The 8,280-nt window shown below is 41.0% G+C and overlaps 1 non-coding gene across 1 annotated transcript; it reads left to right on the top strand.

The window, feature by feature from the left end:
* Positions 1-3,859: 3,859 nt before the first annotated feature.
* Positions 3,860-3,963, top strand: LOC112760105 (small nucleolar RNA R71). The gene has a single exon (XR_003180558.1). It is a non-coding gene; the product is annotated as a small nucleolar RNA R71 (small nucleolar RNA).
* The last annotated feature ends 4,317 nt before the right edge of the window (positions 3,964-8,280 follow it).

The following is an 8,280-nucleotide window of genomic DNA, read 5'->3' as shown; positions in this document are numbered from 1 at the left end:
GAAATGGTCCCATGAAATCTATCCCCCACACATCAAACAATTCAAGTTCCAGAATGAATTGTTGTGGCATTTCATTTCTTCTTGGCAAGTTCCCAGCTTTCTGGCATTCATGGCAGTGCTTCACTAATTCTTTTGCATCTTTGAAGATAGTGGGCCAATAAAAACCACACTGCAACACCTTAGCTGCTGTTCTTTCTCCTGCAAAGTGCCCTCCATAAGTGGAGCCATGGCAGTCCCATAAAACTTCCCTTCCTTCTTCCTTGGATATGCATCTTCTGAGTATGCCATCGGAACATTTTTTGAACAAGTATGGTTCGTCCCAGATGAAGTATTTGGCATCATTTACCAATTTCTTCCTTTGATGTTGTTAAATTCCAAAGGTAAACTCCCAGTGGCTTGAAATTTGCTATGTCTGCAAACCAGGGTGCTTTGTGAATTACCATGAGTTGTTCATCAGGAAAGCACTCATTTACATGTGTGCTTTGTGTGCTTCCTTCTTCACATGGTATCCTTGATAAATGATCTGCCACCTTGTTTTCTACACCCTTCTTGTCTTTGATTTCAATGTCAAATTCCTGCAACAAAAGAACCCATCTAATAAGTCTTGGTTTAGATTCTTGTTTAGCAAGTAAATATTTAAAGCTGAATGATCAGTGAAGACAATGACTTTAGATCCAATGAGATAAGATCTAAATTTGTCAAATGCAAAGACTATTGCCAAGAGTTCTTTTTCAGTGGTTGTGTAATTCTTTTGGTTAGCATTCAAGACTTTACTGGCATAATAAATCACATGCACCAAATTGTTTTTCCTTTGTCCTAACACGGCCCCAATAGCAAGGTCTGATGCATCACACATCAGTTCAAAAGGTAAGTTCCAATCAGGTGGGGCAATGATAGGTGCAGAGGAAAGTTTTTGCTTCAAAAGATCATAGGCTAGCATGCAATTTTTATCAAATACAAAGGGTGTATCAGAGACGAGCAAGTTACTCAAAGGTTTTGCTATTTTAGAAAAGTCTCTAATAAACCTTCTGTAAAAAACCAGCGTGTCCCAAAAAGCTTCTAACTGCCTTGACATTACTAGGTGGAGGTAGTTTTTCAATGATTTCCACCTTAGCTCTGTCCACCTCCATGCCTCTATTAGAGATTTTGTGGCCAAGGACTATTCCTTCTGTGACCATGAAATGACACTTTTCCCAGTTTAATACTAGGTTAGTCTCTTGGCACCTCTTAAGCACCAAGGCAAGGTGGTGTAGGCAGCTGGGAAAAGAATCCCCAAACACAGAAAAATCATCCATGAAGACCTCAATAAATTTTTCAATCATGTCCGAAAAGATGGACAGCATGCATCTTTGGAAAGTGGCAGGTGCATTGCACAACCCAAAGGGCATGCGTCTATAAGCAAAAACTCCATATGGACAAACAAATGATGTTTCTCTTGATCACTAGGATCAACTACTATTTGGTTGTAGCCCGAATATCCATCCAAGAAGCAATAGTAAGCATGTCCGGCAAGCCTTTCAAGCATCTGATCCATGAATGGGAGTGGGAAATGATCTTTTCTGGTGGCTTCATTGAGTTTCCTGTAGTCTATGCACATCCTCCATCCAGTAACGGTTCTTGTGGGTATGAGTTCGTTCTTCTCATTTGGAACCACAGTTATGCCACCTTTCTTGGGCACTACATGGATGGGACTAACCCATGGGCTATCAGAAATGGGGTAGATTACCCCTGCCTGCCATAACTTCCTCACTTCCTTTTGTACCACTTCTTTCATGACGGGATTCAATCTTCTTTGAGCTTGAATGGAGGGTCTAGCATCTTCTTCTAACAAGATTTTATGCATGCATATGGATGAACTTATCCCCTTCAAATCAGCTAGGGTCCATCCAATGGCATCTTGATGAGTTTGCAGCACCTTGATCAATTCTTCTTCTTGTTCTTGGCTCAAGGCCGAGCTAATGATAACAGGGTGACTCTCATCACTACCCAAGTATGCATACTTGAGATTAGGGGGCAATGCTTTGAGCTCAGGTTTTGGTGCTTCCTTTTCTTCTTTCACTTTCTCTGGCCTGCTTAGCATAGTTGTGTCATCATCCTTGATATCACTAACTTCAATATCCTTGGTGAACTCCTCCTCTGCCACTTCCTTTATTGTTTCCTCAAAAGTTTCTTGTACTGCAATGTCCACTACATCAACCCTCATGCATTCCCTTAGTGATTCTGATGGATAGCTCATTGCCTTGAATACATTAAACACCAATTTCTCATCATGGAGTCTAAGGGTGAGTTCACCCTTTTGTACATCTATGATGGCTCCAGCAGTAGCTAGGAAGGGTCTTCCCAGAATTATTGAAGCTTTGGCTTCTTCCTCCATATCTAACACCACAAAATCAGCAGGAAATATAAATTCTCCCACTTTCACCAACAAATCCTCAACTATCCCATGAGGGAATTTAAAAGTTCGATCTGCCAATTGGAGGGCCATTCTTGTTGGTTTGGCTTCTTCAATCTTCATTCTTCTCATCATTGTTAGCGACATCAAATTGATGCTGGCCCCTAAATCACACAAGGCCTTCTCCACCATGACTTCTCCTATAATACAGGGGATTTGGAAACTGCCTGGGTCCTTCAATTTCTGAGGCAATTTGTGCTGAATGATGGCACTGCATTCTTCAGTTAACAACACAGTTTCCTCATTTCTCCAGCTTCTCTTCTTGGTCATTAATTCTTTTAAGAATTTTGCATAGAGTGGCATTTGCTCTATTGCCTCAGCAAAGGGAATGTTGATTTGAAGCTTCTTGAAAATCTCCAAGAACCTGGAGAATTGGCCATCCTTTTCACTTTTCATCAAACGTTGAGGATAAGGTGCTTTAGGTGTATAAGGCTTCAAGACCTCTTTTTCTTTTTCTTTTGTTGCAAATGGTGTAACAGATTGTCCTTGTTCTTTGTCTTTCACATTTTCCTTTGCTTCATCCTCTGTGGTTTCCCTTGAAATCTCCTTTAGATTATTTCCACTTCTGAGTGTTATGGCCTTACATTCCTCCCTTGCAATAGCCTTGGCAGCATGAGAACTGCTTGTCCCAGGGGCTTGCTTAGTCAAATACAAAATTTGATTTTCTAGCTTCTGGATGGCAGCTCCTTGGTTTTGCAAGTTAGAATTTACTTCTTCCTTAAAAGCCTTCAATTCAATTATGTCTTGGCTCATGGTTGCAAGCATTCCTTCCATCCGGTTTAATTGATCTTGAAATTGTTGGTTCGGATTAGGTTGGGTATGTTGATTATTTTGGCCATGATATGATGATTGGGGTAAGTGTTTTGTGTGGCTTGGTATGATCTTTGGTTGGAGTTTTGGTATGTGGAATTGTTTTGTTGGTTGTGGTTGTAAGGTTTGTGGTTTTGTGGTTGGGTTTGTTGGTTTCCCCACCCAAAGTTTGGGTGGTTTCTCCAGCCTGGGTTGTAAGTGTTGGAGTGTGGATCATATGATTGCCTTTGTTGGTTTCCCACATAGTTAACCTCATCCCAATCACCTCCTTCAATGCCTACTTCCTCTTGATCTTGTGTGTGTATTGCAGCCACTTGCTTTGTTTCTAATTGCCTGGTAAGTTCTGCTAGTTGCTTGGCAAACACCTTGTTTTGGGCTAGAATTGTATCAACATGGTTCAGCTCCATGACTCCCTTAGTGTTGTGCCTTTCTGATGCATAGTAGTACTCATTCTCAGCCACTGTCTCAATCACTTCAATGGCTTCTTCCACGGTCTTTTTCTTGTTCAATGAACCTCCTGATGAATGGTCTACAGCCTTCCTTGATTCATAAGAGAGCCCATCATAGAAGATGTGCAATTGCACCCAATCATGGAACATGTTTGGTGGGCATTTCCTTGTCAAGTCCTTGAATCTCTCCCATGCCTCGTAGAGAGTTTCACCATCTTGTTGTCTAAAAGTCTGGACCTCAGATCGAAGCCTATTGACCTTTTGTGGAGGGTAGAAACGTGCCAGAAACTTGCCTTCCACCTCATCCCATGTGGTTAGGCTCCCCCTTGGGAATGATTCCAGCCACTTAGCTGCCTTGTCCCTAAGTGAAAATGGGAACAAGAGCAGTTTATAGGCATCTTCCTGGACTCCATTGGACTTCACAGTGTCACAGATTCTCAGGAATTTGTGAGATGTTGGTTTGGGTCTTCATTAGCACTTCCTCCAAAGGAACAATGATTTTCCACCAATGATATTAGCTGTGGCTTGAGCTCAAAATTGTTGGCCTGAATGGGTGGTTTCTGGATGCTACTACCACAATTCCCAGAGGTTGGGTTTATGTATGAACTAAGAACCTCCTCTCAGGAATGGCATTGTTTCCATCAGCTCTCTCATGGTTGTGAACTTCTCTATCCATGTTGAGATCTAGAGCTTCCTCAAAGTTGTCCTCAGATTCTCCTTCAGATTCCTCTTCTCCCACTACTCTCTTCCCTCTTGCTTCCCTTCTAAGTTTATGAAGGGTTCTTTCCGGTTCGGTATATGGAGGAGTTGATGTCCCTCCTCTCCTACCTGTCATACAAGAACACAGCTCAAACACAAACAAGTGAAATACTCTTGGTTAATGGAAGAGTATGGTTAGATCAATTGAGGAATTAAATCAAACAGTTAGTGAGTCAGTGAGTTAGTTGCATGGATTTAAAGGCATAAAGAAGGAAAGCATGTAAAAGTGCAGAAATTAAAATTCAACAAGTATCTAGAACAGAATTAACAAAGCAAGAGAAAATTGCTCAATCTAGTTAGCTTCCAATTTGAGAATTGTCAATCGAAAACCAATCCCCGGCAACGGCGCCATAAACTTGATGCACATAAACTAGTTATGCTACGAATTAGGAAATTGCACGATCGGCAAAATTCCTTCCGGCAAGTGCACCGGTTATCGTCGTCAAGTAAAAACTCACAATAGAGTGAGGTCGAATCCCACAAGGATTGGTTGAGTGAGCAATTCGGATTAGAAGTGTGTTCTAGTTGAGCGGAATCAAGAATTGAGATGATACTTGCGGAATGTAAAATTGGCGGGAAAAGTAAATGACAAGAAAATTAAATGGCTGAATCTTAAATTGCATGAATTAAAGAGCAGAATGTAAATTGCTGAAATTAAAAGGGAATGGGGATGATTGCAAGAATTGAATTGCAGAATGTAAAGAGAAAGTGGAAATCAGAAATGGGGAATTCATTGGGTTTAGGAGATATTGAAATCTCCGAATCAAAACATGTAAATCTCTTCCTCAACCAATGCATTCATTAAATTTTGCTTGGCAATCTTATATGATTGGATCCCAATTCCTTGGCTCACCAATGCTCTCTAAAAACAAACAAATTCCCAATCCCTTGGTTTAAATGTTCATAAGAAGAGATGATGCTTGATCACTGATTATACCACACAATTTCATGAACCACAATTTGGTAGGATTACATGTCACAATATCCATCCAAACCCCAATCCAATCCACTGTGAGAAAGCTTCTCTAGCATGAATCCTCCATTCCTTTCCCAAGGCTCCGAAGGATTCCAAATATGAGTAGTCTCTTTCCCAAGACAACTACTCAATGGAATTAGATCGAGAAGCTTTCTAACAAAATTCAAGAGAAAAGATTGAAGAAGAAGATAAACTATTATTGATTCATTGAATTACAATAGAGCTCCCTAACCCAATGAAAGGGGTTTAGTGAATCATAGCTCTGAATTCAATTACAAAGAAAAGGAAACTAGCCAAAAGTGAAAGTAAAAGTTCTTTCTAACTTAACTTCTATCCTATTTATACACTTTCTATATTGAGCTTCAGTTGTGCTTCTTGGGCTTTGAGGCCTCTCTTTGCTTTCCTTTTGCCTTGGGTTTATGATCCATAATCTTGATGAGGTTGTTGATCCAAATCCTGTAACATTTATTGAGCCAACTTAGTGATAATCAAATAATGACACATGACTCAATAATTTGAGATTTCAAACTCATCAATCCTTCAGGCCCAATCCCATAAACCATGATATTCAATTGGGTTTCATACCAAAGTAAGTTTAAGTTAATACTTGTGCTCAAAGACTAACTTAAATCACAATATTTTTGGCCCAGAAACCCTTTTCAAGAGTGGCGTTTAAGTTGTAGTTTAAGCTTAAACCGCAACTTAAACGCCAGACACTTCCAGTGAGGCCATTTGTAGAAGCACGTTTAAGTTTCAGTTAAGGTTAAACTGAAGCTTAAACGTGGAAATGGAAGAATGGTAGCCCTGGAGAGTAATGTAGTCGAACACGTTTAACCTCCAGTTTAAGGTTAAACTGGAGGTTAAACGTGGAAAAGGAATGAGGCATCCTGGAGGTCGAACACGTTTAACCTCCAGTTTGAGGTCAAACTGGAGGTTAAACGTGGAAAGGGGTGTAGGCATACTGGAGGTCGAACACGTTTAACCTCCAGTTTGAGGTCAAACTGGAGGTTAAACGTGGAAGCTTGGAATGGTGGCCCTGGAGGTGTCGAACACGTTTAACCTCCAGTTTGGGGTCAAACTGGAGGTTAAACGTGGAGGTGGAGAGAGCAACCCTGGAGTGGAGAAACTATCGAACACGTTTAACCTCCAGTTTGAGGTCAAACTGGAGGTTAAACGTGGAAGCTTGGAGAGAGCAACCCTGGAGTGGAGAAACTATCGAACACGTTTAAGCTCCAGTTTGAGTCAAACTGGAGCTTAAACGTGGAATGGCCCCTGGTACTCTTCCTGGTTCTGGCGTTTAACCTCCAGTTTGAGGTCAAACTGGAGGTTAAACGTGGAACTCCTCCTTGGGTGGCATACTCATTCTGGCGTTTAACCTCCAGTTTGAGGTCAAACTGGAGGTTAAACGTGGAATGCTCCTTAAGTGAGGCTTTTCATTCTGGCGTTTAACCTCCAGTTTGAGGTCAAACTGGAGGTTAAACTTCAATCCCAGCATTTCTTATCCTTCATGATTTTTGGCGTTTAAGCTCCAGTTTAGGCTTAAACTGGAACTTAAACTCCACATGTTATATACAAGCTTCCTTTATTGATTTTGTTGCTTCCTTGCTTAGCCTCTTCTTCCCTGAAATCATCCAAACAATTGCATCAAAGTCTTGCAAAATTTCATGAGAAATCTTTCATTCATAGCATTTAAGTAATATAACTAAAACTCATGGAATTTGCATCAAAATCATATTGTTTGGATGGTTCATTACTTTGTTCTTCATTTAACCATTTTTGGTTACTTTAAGCTCAAGAAAATGCATAAAACAACTAAAACTAACAGAAAAATGCTAGTGAAACTAGCCTATGATGCCTTGGCATCAACCCCCCCTCCCTTCCCTATATAAAGCCCTCCATTCTTCATCAAACTCACACAACATACCCCTCTACACCCTTCTTGGCCGAAAACACTTCCCACTCTCCCTCTCCTCCATTTCTTCTTCTTCTTCTTCTATTCTTCTTTTCTTGCTCGAGGACGAGCAAAATTCTAAGTTTGGTGTGGTAAAAGCATAAGCTTTTTGTTTTTCCATTACCATTTATGGCACCTAAGACCGGAGAATCCTCTAGAAAGGGAAAGGGAAGACAAGAGCTTCCACATCCGAGTCATGGGAGATGGAAAGGTTCATCTCCAAAGCCCATCAAGACCACTTCTATGATGTTGTGGCCAAGAAGAAGGTGATCCCTGAGGTCCCTTTCAAACTCAAAAGAAATGAGTATCCGGAGATCCGACATGAAATTCAAAGAAGAGGTTGGGAAGTTCTAACAAATCCCATCCAACAAGTCGGCATCCTAATGGTTCAAGAGTTCTATGCTAATGCATGGATCACCAAGAACCATGATCAAAGTAAGAACCCGGATCCAAAGAACTATGTTACAATGGTTCGGGGGAAATACTTGGATTTTAGTCCAGAAAATGTGAGGTTAGCGTTTAACTTGCCCATGATGCAAGGAGATGAACGCCCTACACTAGAAGGGTCGACTTTAATCAAAGGTTGGACCAAGTCCTTATGGACATATGTGTAGAAGGAGCTCAATGGAAGATTGACTCCAAAGGCAAGCCGGTTCAACTAAGAAGATTGGACCTCAAGCCTGTAGCTAGAGGATGGTTGGAGTTCATTCAATGCTCAATCATTGCCACTAGCAACCGGTCTGAAGTTACTATAGACCGGGCCATCATGATCCATAGCATCATGATTGGAGAAGAGGTGAAGTTCATGAGATTATACCTCAAGAACTCTACAAGGTGGCTGACAAGTCCTCCACCATGGCAAGGTTAGCCTTTCCTCACCCAT

The sequence above is a fragment of the Arachis hypogaea genome, chromosome 16, assembly GCF_003086295.3.
Source record: "Arachis hypogaea cultivar Tifrunner chromosome 16, arahy.Tifrunner.gnm2.J5K5, whole genome shotgun sequence".
NCBI lineage: Eukaryota > Viridiplantae > Streptophyta > Magnoliopsida > Fabales > Fabaceae > Arachis > Arachis hypogaea.
This window is presented reverse-complemented; position numbering and strand designations above follow the sequence as displayed.